The sequence below is a fragment of the Ambystoma mexicanum genome, chromosome 10 (assembly GCF_040938575.1).
Source record: "Ambystoma mexicanum isolate Mex_15411 chromosome 10, UKY_AmexF1_1, whole genome shotgun sequence".
Classification (NCBI taxonomy): Eukaryota; Metazoa; Chordata; class Amphibia; order Caudata; family Ambystomatidae; genus Ambystoma; species Ambystoma mexicanum.
The window spans coordinates 791,514,560-791,531,231 of record NC_090932.1 but is presented as its reverse complement, the minus strand read 5'-3'; the positions used below and the strand labels follow the sequence as shown (position 1 = coordinate 791,531,231).

At 52.4% G+C, this 16,672-nt stretch overlaps 1 protein-coding gene across 2 annotated transcripts in view; it reads right to left on the bottom strand.

Annotated features, from left to right (window-relative positions):
• Nucleotides 1-263: 263 nt before the first annotated feature.
• MLF1 (myeloid leukemia factor 1) overlaps nt 264-16,672 on the bottom strand; it is a 474,880-nt gene continuing 458,471 nt past the window's right edge. For both annotated transcript variants that reach the window (XM_069618449.1, XM_069618450.1), the window contains one exon: nt 264-396. The gene's annotated coding sequence lies outside the window, so the exon portion shown is untranslated. The remainder of the gene's footprint in view (nt 397-16,672) is intronic.

Below are 16,672 nucleotides of genomic sequence, written 5' to 3'. Positions count from 1 at the left end.
AAAAGTGAAGTAAGTAATATTGTGTCTATCCAGATATTTAAACTGTGTCACAAGCACAAGAAAGCGTTTTCATATAATAAAGTGCCTCTTAATTTCTATGTTTAAAGGGATATCAAAGTACTATGACAGGCATGCATTTGAAAGATTACCAAGAAGTTGCAATTTTAAAGAACGTTTAGAGGTCAAAAAGATTTGATGATGAAAAAAGCTTGGTCATACACACAGGGAACAGCAAAAATGTCTCCTCAAAGAAAACAACCAAATAAAGATGCAACCAGAAAGGGTAGAGTTTATTTGTTGCTTGCTTCCGATGGTGATCCTTAAACACGGGGGTACTACAAAGCATTGTCAGGCCGACCAGCATTTTCTTGAGATGGATTCGGACAGAGCTTCTCCCTGAATGCAAAAGAAATACACACGTCAGCAAAGCTCATTTTCATTGTATAATAGACAACATATTCCAGCGTCAGACCAGTTTCAGTAGAGATGCCAAAGATTACATCAGGATACAAACTATGACCAAAAAAGTGATGGGTGGAAGGTGTTGAATTCAACTGAACCGCTGGCACTGCTCTGACACACCATTTGTTTGTTTGTCTGCACCATTTCAAAAGGGTTCTAGCCATATGCAAATCAGGCAAGTACTGCCACCAATGGGAGCAGCCCAGCCCCAACTGCTAGGCCAGATTCCCTCTGCACAGAAACACAAGCAACCTCAGACATGTTTCGCCGTTGTTGGGCCTCATCAGTGAAGTGCAGCTTAGTTCCCTATGGCAGAGCGAGAAAGGGGCCAATGTCTCCGCATACCTTCTCTCACACATAGAAATTATAAGTTACTCACCGTAGTGACTAACATACTCTTAGTAACGTACTCTTAGTCCTTAGTCCCCTTTCTTCCATACTGCATGGGTGTCCCTTCCAAGGGACAGGAGACAGAACCTTTTTCACCAGAAAAAAACTTCTTTCCCCTTAAATTCAGAGGCGCGCAAGGGTGTGGGGCCCTGGGAGCATGCGCTGTCCTGACTCTGCCCTCTAGCGCCACACCTCAGTCCCCCTGAACACGTCGACAATAGATTAACATTGCCTAATGACACCAGTTTATTAGGGGGGAGGATGGTGGGACGTATGGAGGAAAGGGGACTAAGGACTAAGAGTATGTTAGTCACTACGGTGAGTTACTTATTACTCTTACATCCCGTCCCCTTTCCTCCATACTGCATGGGCGATTACAACTGAATGTAGCCCCAGGGTGGAGAGGAGAACGTCCTTAAGCAAACAGGTTTCTAAGAGCTGCCTGTCCGAAAGCCGCGTCTAATCTAGAACCGGCATCCAAAGAGTAGTGCTTGCAGAAAGCCGAAGGAGTGGCCCATGTGGCCGCCTTGCTTATGACTTGCAAGGGGACATGCCGCTGGAAGGCGATGGCCGTTGCCTTGGCTCTGATCGTGTGGGCGTGCATGTTGGCCGGCAGTGGCTTATGCTGTCCCTCATAGGCTTCTTTGTTGGCCGAGACCATCCAACGGGCTATGGAGGCCTGATACCTCGGTCTTGATCCGCCGAAGGTGAAGAAAAGTGCGTCCGACTTGCGGAAGCCCTTGGTCCTGACCAAGTACAATTTCAGGGCATGCCTGACATCCAGGCAGTGCAAAGCTCTCTGTGCCTCATCTTTGGGCTCAGAAAAAACGTAGGCAGCACTATCTCTTCGTTTAGATGGAATGCGGAAGGCACGTTAGATAGAAATGCTGGGTGTGTCCGCATGACTACTTTATCTCTGTGAAACGTAGTGCAGGGCTCTGAGGCGACCAGTGCCTGGATTTCCCTTATCCTGCGAGCCAAGGTGAGGCCAGCTTGCAAGGCCGTCTTAATGGTGACCAGCCTAATGTCGCGGATGCCATTGGCTCAAATGTTGTGTGCGCCAGGCCACCCAACCCTATAGAGGTCCCACACGGGGTGTGGCCTCTTGATGAGCGGGTAGAGTCTGGCGAGACCCATCAGATGCTTCTTGACAATGGGGTTGGAAGAGGAGAAGACCTCCTTCTCAGAGTTCCTGCAGGCCCCAATGGCTGCCAAGTAAGTGCAGCAAGTGTCCACCTGCACGCCCGAGTGAGCGAGGTGCGCCGAGAAGGAAAGCACATCATCAAATGTGAGTCTGCCCAGTGGCAGAACCTGGCCCACTTGTTATTATACTGGGCCCTGGTAGCTTTGCTTCTAGCGCCCTGTAAGACCACTAGATTAGCCTGAGACAGGCTGAGGTGTCCTAGCATGACCTGCTCAGGAACCACGCTGTGAGGGCTAGTTTCTGTGGTGCAGGGTGAATGACTCTGCCCCCCTGCTCGCCAGAGTATGTGCTGGGCCTGTCGGAAGGAGAATGGAGGTCTCTCCGAGATGCTGAGCAGCTCTGGGAACCATGGCTGGAGACCAAGGAGCTATCAGATGATGCTAAGTTGGTGAGACTGCTTGATCTTGCATGTCACCCGGTGTATCAGCGGTGTGGGCAGGAAGGTGTATGCTGCCATGCCGTTCCACTGAATCTGAAATGCATCGCCCAGGGAGCCGGGGCCCTGTGCCTGTCAGGAGGTGAACTGTTGGCACTTCCTATTGTGCCAGGAGGCAAACAGGTCCATCTGGGGGTGTCTCCAACTGCTGAAGATCTCCTGAAGTACGAGGTCATTTAGCTGCCACTCGTAATTATCCGCTTCTAGTCTGCTGAGCCTGTCCGCCTGCAGGTTGGACTCCCCCTGGAAGGTGGACAGCCGTGAGGTAGATGCTGTTCTCCAGGACCCATTCCCACATGCTGACTGCCAGTCTGCTCAGTGGAGAGGACCTTGTACCTCCCTGCTTGTTGACATAGAACATGTTGGTCGAGTTGTCTATCTGAATGAGGACGACCTTTCCCATGATAACCGGCAGGAAGGCTTTGAGTGCTAGCCAGATAGCCTTCAGTTCCAGTCAATTGATGTGTTACTCCTGCTCCTGCTGGGTCCAGGTGCCATGGACGCAATGGTTGACCAGGCTGGCCCCCCCATCCCTCGAGAGAGGAGTCCATAGTGATGGTGACCTGCGGGGTAGGTTTCCGGAGGGGCTTGCCCGTCCGCAGGTTGCAATCCCTGGACCACCATGGAGGTCGGTGTGAAGAGAAGGAGTAACGATGATCATCTCTGCCTGAGAGCCCTGTTACTTGTTCCATGATGCTGTGAAGTGCAGCTATATTCTCATCCTGAGTCTCCTGTGGGGGATGGCCAATAGGAATGCTGCCATGAGACCCAGTAGGTGTTGGTACCACCAGACCAATGTCACTTCTCTGCTGACGAAGTGTTCAGTGGCCCTCTTGATGGCCGTGAACTTATCCTCTGAAGGAAAAACGAGCCTGTGTCCCAGATGAGCCCCAAGAAAGACAGTCTGCGTAGGCTGCAGCTGTGACTTCTTGATATTGAGCGTGAAGCCCAGATCCTGCAGTGTGTTCATGAGGGCATGAGAGGTGCGGTGCACCGCTTCTGGAGATGAAGCCCTGACGAGCCAGTCGTCGAGGTACAGATAGATGTGGTGGCCCTGAGTCCTGAGGAGGGCCGCCACTGCATTCATCAGCCTGGTAAAGACCCTGGGGGCCGAGTTGAAGCCAAATGGAAGCACCTTGTGTTGGAAATGGTAGCCCATGATCCTGAATCGTAGAAAAGAACGATGAGGCTGCCAAATCGGGACATGTAAGTACGCGTCTGTCAGATCCAGGGAGCACATCCAGTCTCCCCTGCACAATGTCTCCACTATTAAAGCTGGCATAACCATCTTAGGTAGGAAGAGGTTGAGGGTGGAAGGTCCAGCACAACTCTCAGGCCCGCCTGGTTCTTTTTCTGAATGGCAAAAATCCTGGAGTAGAAGCCCAAGCCTCGCTGGGAGGCTGAGACTTCCGCCACTGCCTGGCTCTCGACGAGCGATCGTATCTCCGCCAAAGGAGTTGCTGTCCCAACCTGTGGGAGTGGAGGGGAAGAGGGAGGAGAGGCTAGGATGGGTAGGCGGTACCCAGTGGATACTACAGAGAGGATCCAGGAGTCCGCATAAATCTGGCGTCAGAACTGTGCAGGGAGAGCAAGCCTGCCCCCCACTGGAGACATGTGGACCTTGAAAGGGTGTGTCATGCCTTCTTTCCCTCTGAGGCTGTTGCAAAGGAGGGGGACTGGAAAAAGCCTCCCCCCCCCCTTTTTGCTGTTTGCGTCGATGTTGAGTTGGCGAACGGTCAGGCTGCCTGGACCTCCGCTCTTGGAAGCCGCGGAACTCTCTGTATGTTCACCCCTTGTCTGAGCGTTGGTGTGACTAGGTATCCGTTTTGGGCATGGTCTTTGTAAGGATGAATAAAGACTTGGTTGTTTGATGTTTTTCTTTTTGTCCAGCTCCTCATCTGTGGTGGAGTGGAAGAGGTCACCTCCCTCGAAAGGAAGGTCTAATTTGAATTCCTGGACATCCAGGTTGAAATTAGTAGCACAGAGCAAGGCCGTTCTTCTCATGTCCGTGGCAATGCAGATGGCCTGGCCAGAGGTGTCAATGTGGACCACGGTGGACTCCATGAGAACTTCAGCGCTCTAGCTACATCCAGCGAGTGCAAAGTCCTCACAGCCGGCGACGAAGGCGATGGGAAGAAAACAGGTAACATCAAGTGCTCGCTGAGTTGGAAGTCTGATGGCACCTTGGGCATGACAGAGGGGTGCATCTTCAGCACCACGCTCGTCTCGTGGAATGTCAGGTATGGAGGTTTACAGGAGAGGGCCTGGATCTCTCCCACTCATCGTGCGGAGATGATGGCCACAAGAAACGCTGTCTTCCACGACAGGAATTTCAACGGTGCCGAATGCAGAGGCTCGAACCGCAGCCCCATGAGCCTGGTCAGCACCACGTTGAGCTCCCACGCCGGGGCAGGGGCCTTCACCGGCGGGAATGATCGGAATGGTCCCTTCATAAATTCCTTCACCGGGCGATGAGACCACAAGGACGCCCGTCCTGTAGTTCTGGTGTATCGGGAGATGGCAGCCAGATGTATCTTGATGCAGGCGTGTACAGTCCAGCTTTGGCCAGCGACAGTAGGTACGGCAATACTTGAGGGGCCTTAATCCGCAGAGGGTTAATCTTCTGTGCACGGCACCAGAAAGAGAACCTCTTCCACTTATGTCCATAGCACTTGAGGATTGAGGATGCCCTGGCTTTTGCAAGAACCTCTCTGCAGTCAGCCGGGCTATCGTATCCTCCAAACTCTAGTGCTGCAGGAGCCAAGCCTGCAAGTTCAGCGACTCTGGGTCGTGATGAAGAATGGCGCCTCCTCCTCTTGAGAGAAGATCTGCGTCCGTCGCCAGCTTGATAGGTGGGGACGTTGACAAGTCCAGAAGGTCCGGGAACCAGATCTGTCTCGGCCACGCCGGTGCGATGAGGTTCATCCTGCACCTGGACCTCTTGAGCTGGTTGATAAGACGGAGCAGCAACGGAGGGAACGCGTACAGGAACAGGCCGTCCCAAGGGAACGAGAAAGCATCACCCATGCTCCTCGGCTGCGTGAACCTGCTGGCGAACCTCTGGCACTTGGCGTTCGTCGCTGTCGTGAACAGGTCGATCTGGGGTTTGCCCTATCGTTGAAAGAGCCGATCCACCTGATCCTGGTGTAGTTCCCTCTCGTGGTACCCTCCGAACTCTAGTGCTGCAGGAGCCAGGCCTGCAGGTTCAGCGATCCTGGGTCGTGATGGAGGATGGCGCCTCCTTCCCTGGTGAGAAGATCTGCGTCCGTCAGTAGTTTGACCAGGGGGGACTGCTGACAAGTCCAGAAGGTCCGGAAACCAGATCTGCCTCGGTCATGCCGGTGCGATGAGGATCATCCTGCACCGGGACCGTCTGAGTTGACTGATGAGTCGCAGCGGCAACGGGGGGAACGCATACAGGAACAGGCAGCCCCAGGGGAATGAGAAGGCATCGCCCATGCCCCCCGGCTGGGGAAACCTGTTGGCGAACCTCCGGCACTTGGCGTTCGTCGCCGTCGCGAATAGGTCGATCTGGGGATTGCCCCATCGTCGGAATAGGAGATCCACTTGATCCTGCCGCAGTTCCCACTCGTGGCACGAGTGCAGCTCCCTGCTGAGTGAGTCGGCAATGGTGTTCTTTATTCCTGCCAGATGATAGGGTACCAGGAAAATCCCCTGGGCGACAGCCCAGTGCCACAGATCCTGCGCTTCCTTGGATAGGGCTGGGGATCTGGTGGCCCCCTGCTTCCGGATATAGAACATTGTGGTGGTGTTGTCGGTGAAGACCCTTACCACTTTGCCCTTGAGGGATGGAAGGAACGACCTGAGGGCCCAGAACACTGATCGGAGCTCCAGGACATTAATGTGTAGTGACCTCTCCCCTGGGAGCCAAAGGCCTCTTGCATGGAGATCTCCGGTGTGTGCCCCCCATCCCTCCAGGGAGGCGTCTGTCGTCACCGTCTCCTGATACGCCGGGGTCTGGAAGTCCGTGCCTGCCGTGAGGTGCACACGGGTACCCCACCATAGAATCGCCCGACGGAACTCCTCGTCGAGCGGGATCCTGTCTTCGAAGCTGCCCGCCGCTTGAATCCAGCGGGCATCGAGGAACTCTTGTAGCGGACGCATCCGAAGTCTGCAAAGGGGCACAAGGTAGATGCATGAGGACATCACCCCGAGGAGGGACTTGATGGACCTCACCCTGGCCACGTCCGTGGCTAACAGGCACTGCACCCTGCCCAAAATGGCCTTCGTCCTTTCTTCCGACAGAGATGCCAATCACTCCACTGTATCGAGCTTCGCTCCCAAAACAAGGGCCAACTGCCAAGGGACCAGGTGGGATTTGGGGTAGTTAATGGCGAATCCCAGTTCCGAGAGCAGGCAGACGGTCCTCGCCGTGTGTTCGACGGCGAGTTCTCTTGACCTTGCACGGATTAGCCAGTCGTCCAGGTAGGGATAGAGGAGGATCCCCTGCAGGTGCAGCCGCGCCGCCACTGGTGCGAGGCACTTGGTGAACACCCTGGGTGCCGACTTCAACCCGAATGGCAGGCCTCTGAATTGGTAGTGACGCCTCTGGACTACGAATCTGAGGAACTTTGTGTCCTTTTAGAATGGGGAAGTGGAAGTAAGCATCCTCCAGGTCCAACGACGATAGGAAGTCGCCCTCCTCCAGCTGTCCCAGCACGTGCTGGAGGGTGACCATCCTGAATTTCTGTGCCTTGATGTACTTGTTCAACCGACGCAGGTCCAGAATGGGGCCCCAACCACCTGTCTTCTTTCTGACGAGGAAGTACCTTGAGTATACTCCGGAGCCTCTTGGGGACGAGCTCGATGGCACCTTTCTTGAGCATCGCCCTTACCTCCAACAGCAGTTGAGGGACGTGATTCTCCTTCCTGGCCACGGGAGGAATGCGAGGACACTTCTTTTGAAATTCTAGTGAGTGTCCGCGGGCCAGGGTGTCCAGCACCCAACGGTCGGTGGAGATGGACTCTCACATCCTGACGAACTTCGTCAGCTGGCCTCCCACCAGGGTGCTTCGGTGGGGGCCCGACGCTACGGCCGGTTCAGTCCTGCTTGGAAGAGGCCTTGCCGCCTTGGCCTCCTTGACGACGGCGGCGAGACCCTCCTTGCTTGCCGCGGCCTCTGTAGGCCTCCTGGGATTGGAGCGGGCCGCCTGGCGGTAAGTAGAAGAGCCACCGATGGATCCCTTGGAGGCTCCCTGTCTGCCTCCAGAGCTCCGGAAGGGACACCGTTGCTGAAGGACTCCTAGGGCTCAGGCTGTTTCCGTGTCGGTCTTGATGGCCTGGAGGGACTCATCCACCGTCTTCCCAAACAGCTTGTTGCCATCGAATGGCATGTCCAACACTCTGGTGTAGACGTCCTGGCGAAAGTCCGCCGCCTTGAGCCATCCTCGTCGTCGAAGGCAAACCACGTTGCCCAGCTGGTGAAATCCAGTATTGGCAATGTCCGTTGCCACCGTTATGGCGTGATCCGACGCCACCTCACCTTTCTGCAGAATCTGTAGGGCCTCCGGCGTCTTGTCGTCCGGTAGGAAGTCTAGCAGGGGAGCTATCTTGAACCAAAGCTCCCTGTCATAACGGGCCACAATCGCTAAGGCATTGGCCGCCTTAATCGTCATCGCCGCCGATGAGATGACTCGTTGTCCCATGGAGTCCAACTTCTTGCCCTCGCTGTCCGGTGGGGAAGTGGAAGTTGAAGCCGCCGCACCCGCTGCTTTCTTCTTGGCCGCTGCCGAGGTGACCGAGTCTGGCGTGGGCTGGGCCCTGAGGCACAAGGGGGCGGCATCGGGGACCCGGTACTTCTTCTCATACCTGTCCCTTTTGGTGGGTGTCGTGGAAGGGTTCTTCAGGATAGCCAGCCCCTCGTCCCATATGTCGTTGAGCAACAGTACCGCGAGGACCGTCCTTCTCTTGGCCTCTCGTCGTTGGTAAAGAAAACCTTCCTTTTTCTGTTCCTCAGGGCAGAGCTGGAAGAGCTCGGATGCCCTGGCTATCATGGCGTGGAAAGAGCCAATTTCGTCGGGCGGAGAGGCCCAAGGGGGGTGGGGTTTGAGGGGGGGTGATGACGGAATGTCCGTTGTATCATCGCCGCCGTCGTCGTCCGTCCCCGTCGCTGTATCCGTCGCCGTATCATCCTGAGGGTCCGGCGAGGGGGGTGAGGGGTCCACAGGCCTCCTGGGCACGAAGGGCGGTGCGGGGTGGACTCTCCTCCGCTTGTTCGGAGGGCTTCCCGACGGTCCTGGCTCTGGAGCGTCCGTCGGGGTACGTGGTAACCTCGTCCTTATCTCAGTACATAGGGATTGGATCGCCAACAAAATGGCCGCCGAGCTATCCTGGGGCTCGGGCAATGGCTGCGACCGGCGGGATGGCTGCTCCACTGGGCAATCGTCTTCGCCATCGTCGCCTTCTTAGATCACATCAGCAGGAACCTTCCCCTGGGATCGAACCTTCTCGAACCTCTCGTTGAGGCCTTCAAACCTCTCGGTGAGGCCTTTCACGGTTTCCACCGGATCCTCCTCGGAGGCTGAATCCGAGTCCGTAATGGCCACCGGCCCTCCCCCCTCTTTTTCCACTGGGGTCTTCACGGGTGTCTTAACAATGGTCTGGAAAGAGGATTCCCTCTGCGGTGGCAGGGAAACTCTGGGCCCCGAGGCTGCCTCCACTGGCGTAGCCTCTGCCGGCTTTGCCAGGGCCGCTGCGACAACCTCGATAGAGGCCTTTGCCGGGTGGATCAAGGCCCTCACCACCTTAGGTGCGTCCTGGGCCTTTGCTTTGGGGGGAGGGTCATCGCCTCGCTCCCCCTCGGCTCCGAGATCGACCGGGGCCTCTCCAGAAGCTTACCCGGGTTCTCGGACTTCCTCTTCCCCGAACCAGAGCGCTGGCTCGTGGTTGATCGTGCCGGGGAAGTCGCGCCCTGCCTGGCAGCCGAAGAGCCCGACCTTTCGGGGCTCCCGGTGCCCGCGGACTCGCAGTGCTTGGCCTTCTGTTGGGCCCTCGTCGCCGGGGCGCCCTCACAGGACTTAGAAGACCGCTCAGACTTTTTCTTCGCCTTTTCACCTGCTGTGCCCTTCTCCAGCCAGGCGGCGAGGCAGGAACGACGATCTTGCTTTGTCCGTTCCGACAGGTTCTTGCAGAACGCACAGTCCTTCTCCACGTGCGTCTTGTCCTCATGAAGGCAGTAGAGACATCTCGAATGCTCGTCCTCCTTGAAAACATTTTGCAATCCGCATCCCGGGCAGCTCCTGAATAGCTTGGATCCGGGCGTCGAGCTTCCCTTGTCCTGGGCCATGTCCGTTGAGGTAGGCCACATATCTTCTGGAATCCTCCAAGAAGCGTAACTCTATGAAAACTTCACCCTTGAGAGGTGTAGAAGAATTCCGAAACAGGTCCCCGTTATCGGAAGTAGAAACGGTGGAGCTTGAGGCTCGATTAAACCGAAAAAATGAGAAAATCTCCTGAAAAAGCATGAAAACGCAGTAAAAGCTCGAGAGCTAAAGCTCGAGGACTCCCGACACTTGAACGTGCGGTAAAAATCTGAGGATGGCTGCCAGGGGAGGGGCTTAGGGAGAGGGCAGTCATTGGCTGGGGGCAGTATGACCCAGAGATCAGTGATTGGTTACTACTAAGAAAGACAGATCAGAAACAAAACTGATACTGATTTTTTCTTTACCGAGGATTCCCAGCCTGACGACGGGGAATATTCATGAGCATGTGAATCCATGCCAGAACCCATGCTGGAGAAGCAAGTCACTCCGTGCTCTCGGGGCCCAGGGCAGCCATGTTCCGGCGGCGCTGGGAACGTAGGGAACGTTGGAGTGGGCTCGTCCAGGTTGAGTGACTGGTGGAGGGGGTGTCCTCCTGCTGAGCTGGCTGAGAAGGACGTGCAGCCTCAAGGGCATCAGCAATGCGTCCGAGGACTTCGCATGGGCGGTTTGTGCTTTCTGTCACCACCTGCCGCATTGCCCTTAGTTCCTCCCGCCACTCCTCCCTGCCCTGGCGATTGTCTTGCATCACCTCTGCGAGGAGGTCAGTGAGCTGTGCTGCACGCTGTGCATCAGTGGATGGGGTGTAATCCCTGCAGGGGATCGGGCATCCATGCCCTGACAGGGCTTCGCCTGGGGGACTGGGCACAGGATTGGTCTGTTCCTGTGCTTCTCCACGGGCACATCGGCCAGGTGTGTCGCTGCTAGACACCTGTGGGTAGTTGCTGGGCTCTGGGGTGTGGACGATTGGATATGAGTCCTCCTCTGCCGCTCCACAGATGGACAAGGGGCTGTCCATGGTTTCCAGGGGGGCCGTGGCTGCCACCTCCCCAGCGATGCTGGACTCCACGGACCTTGGGGTGGACAATGTACCTGCCGCCAATGCAGGGAGGGGTGGGGGTGGTGCACCCTCCATGGGCCTTGCAGGAGCCGGTGTAGGTGTGTCCTTCCTGGCTGGGATGTGGCGGACCCTGCCTCTGCCCCTGGAGGTGGTGGGACAGCTGGTCTCGTGGTCCTCGCTGTCATGCTCACTGCCTGTGGGGGTAGAAGAGAGGGCCGGCATGAGTGCTGATTTGAGACGCAACTTACATTTATGGCTATATTCACATATTCAGTTATTTGGGGTTCATGGGCATTTGTGTATGCAACACCACTACATTCTATTTATGGGTGCGATATGTATGCAGGTGTCGGTGTCACTCATCCTGGCCGGGTACTGTGCAGTCTGACTCGCACACTGGCCACACCAGCTGCACAGTGTGCATCATGGGATGTGCCAGTTCGTGCACTATGTGTGATGTGCGTTATGCCCTTGCACTTGGAACTTGCTTGGGTCGCAGTTGGTTAGGCATGATTTTAATGGGGGGGGAGGCACCATGCCGTGATTCCTTGTGCGGGCCTTCAGAGTGTATATCATGGAATTGGCATTGGCAGTGTTCACTTTGGACACTCACCTCCATCATCGGACGACGGTGCCGCACACTCCATGTTGCCGACGCCTTCTATTGATTCCTGTCCGATCAGGCTGGCACATGTCTCCTCCCATGGCATAAGTTTAGTCGGGGAACTTGGCCCCCTCCGGTCTCCTGAGCCTGTCTGCGGTTGGCAGAGAGAATGCTCCTCACCCTCAGCCTCAGGTCGTCCCACTGCTTGCGGCAGTCCTTGGAGGTGCGGGGGGGTGGTGCTGACTGCGCTGACCCTCTGGGCCACTAGTGCCCAGATGTTCTTTTTCCGGAGCACCGGCTCTCTGCGCATGTCCCTGCTAAACACAATATCAGCGTGCTCCTCAAGGGTGTCAACCATGACCTGCAATTCATCCAAGCTGAATCGCTGCTTGCGGAGCCGGTCTGCTGTCTTCTTAGGTGCTTTTGGCATTCCTCCAGATTCTGACAGCCTTTTCCAGGGTTCAAAATGCTCCCAAGGGTGCTGCCTGTTGAGGATGGCAATGGATTGTGTTTTTAAAGATGGCTGCCGCGCTCCTTCCCGTTCCTGTGCGATGACGATATTTCCGGTTCCGTTATTTAACGGTGCCCGTAATTTACGGCCACCGTTATTTACGGACATCACTGTTTCCACTTTGTCCTATGGCAGTATTGTTAAGTACGATGCGCTTCATGCCGGTAAGGGCTTTTTCAGGCCCTTTTGCGGCATGGCGCTAGGTACTTTACCGGCATGGCGCAACGCTCATGCCCGCAAAGTCGTAATAGGCTGCAATTAGCGGTCTGTTACCAAATCGGACACGTTGTTTGCTCCATGCCGGTAAAACCCGGTACTTACCTCCAACCTCAGAATGACCCCCCCCCGTCTCTATGAGACCCCTATTCTAAATTAACTCAATCATAACGATGCCAAAAGAAAAATAATCCTACTCTTGATAAGCCCTTAGCCTTCCAACTACCCCACTCTAAAAAAGAAGATGCTCTAATCATTGCCCAAAACAATATACAACTAATTTTATAAAGTTGTACCCTATTCTAAAGGTATCACAAAAGAGTTTAGCACAGTTCTGACATCAGGTCCAATCTGGCTTTCCCTCACGATCGCTGCTTTCAGAGAGATCGTGTTATTTTGATCTTATTCTTTTGGGCCTCTGGCAGCCCTTCTGCTCCATCAGGTTTTGGGGTGTCTTCTGACACCTTGTCACGTTGTGCGGTCCTTCCTGGACCTTGGAGGCAGCACATGCATCAGGCCTCTCTTCAGTCCTGTTTTACTAAGGGTTCATCCAGACTTGGGTTCTTGGTTTTAGTGTAGGTGTCTTTCCAGACCTTAGGTTTCATAGGTCTCTTCCTTGACCTCTTGAAGCTTCACAGATTTCTTCAGACCATAGATTTCGAAGTCTCTTTCCAAGACCGGAGTGTTCATCTCGCTCCAAACCATAGGTGTTTTCCCTCCCTTGGCATGGTACTTTCAGGCAATCTAAATGTTTCATGCCCTCCTACCATGGGTCAGTTTTCCTCCATTGATATTGAGGGGTAAGCTTTTGGCTTTCAGTTCCTACAAGCTTGTCCACTAGAACCCTTAAATCCCTGCTCCAGATATCAAACGTTTGCAGTCCGCTTTTAGTGACTTCCCTTCCAGTATTGTGACACGTAGCAATTCTGTGGCGTTGCTGTCTGCTGTATACAAAAAAGGCTTCTCTCTTGCCCAATTCCTCTAGGGCTATCACCTTCTGAAGTATATTGTAACACGTGAAGGATTGTACCGTTCTCATGTGTAACCTTTCCTGACTAATGGTAGATGTACTCTTCAATGTAGTCTGCCCAGTCCTGTGATGTACCAATGCTGCGATTATGGGGAATACCTATCTTCTGGAGAGTCACAGGACTACAGGATTTTTCCTCCTCTACCCCTGGGAAAGCTTATTAGGCATCAGCAAGATCAAACCCAGACCTAGCAGCCTGCTACCCTCGCATGTTTACATGGAACCCTAGTGGTCCGCTACCCTCGCTTGTTTACATAGGGCGTTCCAGGAACTCAGTACAGTTCTCAAGCATTCTAAAACAGTGGCAAGTGACACTTTGCACTCAACAAACTTAATTTCAGGTAATGAGGCTAGCATTCCTTCACTTATTTTTTTAATAATGATTTATGTCTGCACTTTCGCCACCTCTCAGTGGCACTGCTCTTAATGAGCAGAGCAGACAGTGAGGTTTCTCTTGTATTTCAAATCAGAAAAGAGTCGCATCAGAACAGAGTCCCATTTAAGAGCTGACCAGGGAGACAGTGAGCAATTATCAAAAGCAACACCTCAAAATATAGGTGTTTGGGAGGGAACAGCAAGGGAATAATTTGGAAGTTGCCCAAAATCATATACTCTCGAACTCCAATTCAAGGTCATCCATGTGGGCTCCATCACATCCCAGAAGATCAAGACAAAGAAGATTAGACATGGAAGTGAAGGAGTGCAACATGTATTTCAGTACAAAACTATTGCACAGGAGAACATTGGCTAAATAGACGTAGCATATAAAAAAAAGCCTGATAAAGGAGAAATGTCTTCTAGAAAAAGGAAGAAGCATGAACACAAGAGTTATCTTGGCCGTGCACATATTAAAGAAGATCTACAGCACCTACAGTCCAGTGCACAGAACAGGTTAATGTGCTAAAAACAAACAAACTAGGCAGCTTTGTAGATTATCAAGATCTCAGAAAAGTACTAGTGTCTACTGATATTGCCTAACGGCCCATCACCCCTGGATGGTTTGGGTAAATACTGCACTTTAGAACATTGCTATGTTCGCAGTTCTGTTGCAGACAATAGAGTAGCAGTGGCTAGAATGACTGATATACGTCTTCTGTCACAACATTACAATAGTTCTCCTTTGTCTTTCCTGGTGTTAAACAGAACATTATACCCTAATTGGGTAGAATGTTCAAATAGCAATACTGCCATCCTCCTTGTGCTATTACCAGGTGGTAAAGCCCATTGGCCCGCTTTGAACTTGGGCCAGAGGCCATTATCACCTGCTAATGCACTTGAAATGCAGAATTTTTGCTTACATTAACCCTTTCTAAATCAGTGAACGATAACAAGTAGAAACTTTTTGTGGATTTGTTTAGCCGCATGATAACAAAGTATCTTGAGTAGCTGTTATGCTGGGTTCACCAACACCAAATGGATACCAAGTTCATAGGTTTTAGAAAGCTGCCTAAGATGGCTGAAAGTTATGTGACTATCAATAGTCAGAACAAAGACATTGGGGTCAGCAGAATTGAGTGTTCCTATCTTATCCACATGTGATGAAATGACTACTGCTCTGCAGTACAAGGACGAGAAGTGGCTAAACCACTATCCAAACCTTACACTACTACAATCCAACAGCGATCCCAATCATAAAGAATGAAACGAGCACAGTCAAGAGATATACCTCCTTCACCTTTTGTAATAATGTGTGCTGAGCAGAGGCTATACTCTTAGGAGGGGTGTGAATGTGATGACAGTAGCAAACCCAAGCAGCAATAGCACAAGACTCCAAAATAAATGAATGTCCAATTGAGGTTCTATAAAAATATATCTACTTTGATTAAACACCAGTATGCAAATAACTGATAATAAAAACACTGGCAAAAACCCACCACTGTGAGAAGGACACAGAACATGCAAAAATAGATATGAAGATAATCTTGGTACTATAGCGGGGTGAAGAGCAACACATTGCAACAATGCCACTTTAAAAGGTTATTTCTGGGGAAAAGTTGTAAACTGGTATTTCATCAGTACCTACTGTCCCAATTGTGGACGAAGGTGGTCTGTGCCTCTCAAAAGTACAGTAATCTATTTTTGATATTTCGATAGCATAGAACTCGGTTTCTCAGTGATGTGCTTGGGGTTCAAACCGGGTTTGACTGTGACGAGTTGCAGTGATCCAGGCAGCAAGTTGGCATTCAGTCGGGTTCGAAGTGAAGCTCTCTGCAGTTTGATGCAGCATCAGAACGATCAGTTCGAAAAGAGTACATTAGGTTAGGTTCGACGGTTGGGATGTTATGAGACAATGGGAACCGTTGAGTTGAGTCGGCAGGTGACATGATGCTCCGAACATATCAAGTTGAGGTCCATGTTGAGTTGGTGCAGAGATCCTGGTGGTACGAAGTGCTGTTCGGAAGTGCAGGTGTTTGAAGACTTCAGCAACTGTAAGCTTCTTATTCCAGTCAAATTAACTCGTAATGGACTCTGCCGATACTATGCAGCAGCAAACTGGTTCGATGCAATAAAATAGCGGTTTAAGAAGAGTGCCAAATGCAGTACCTCAGGTCCTGTATGGTTTGACTACATTGAACGCAGTCGTCTCGGGCTTGAAGATGATTTAAAGTGGTGCAACACAGAAATACAGCTGCTTTGACCCATCTGGTGCTGCGAGTCTTAATCCAGGGGCTCCGGGATAAGGTAGTCCTTTTTCCTCTTCTCCATCCAGGGTGTTAACGGCCACCTGCAGGAGTCATTCACCTCTAGTGTGGAGCCTGGGTACCGATGCAGCTGGCAGAGTGAAGGTCTTGGTCCAACAACAGTCACCTATAATGTTCCCTCGGGATGTTCAGAGGACAGTTTATCTCTGCCTTGGAACACCTGTCTTGACCTCTGACAGAGGCCTTTGAAATGTGCTGCACTCCCCACAGTGTCCAACAAATTCTTCTGCACTTCTTGAAAGTCCAAAATGTATCAAATATGTTGGATACTCCTTCCTTTTAAAGGTGGTAAATATACCAGGGTTTGGGCGAAAGCAAGCCTGCTGGGTTAGAGCATCTTCTGTTTTAGAGTGGGGAAGCTTGAAGGCTAAGGGTTTATCAAGAGTAGGATTATTTTTCTGTTGGCCATCCTTTTGATTCAGTTCATTTAGATTAGGGGTCTCAGACAGAGAGCAATACTATGGGTTTTGTTTGCCCGATCATGTCATGGTATGGGTAACAGAAAGGTTGGTGTAGTCGGAGGTTGTATCACGTGAGTAGGCTGCGCAGAATAGTACAGGCCCCACATGATGCTGTAAAGCCATGACTCTCAAGGACAGAGAACGTTCTGTTAGGAAGCTCACCATTCATCTAGCTAAATAAATGTAACTTACTGACTTTTCTGTATGAACCCGATTGTGTAAAAGTCCTGGTTTGTGTCCTCGGGGGGGCCACATTTTTTGGTTAGGAATACTCTGCTTGTTCCTCTATCCTTTTATGCACAGTGGTATGGAAATA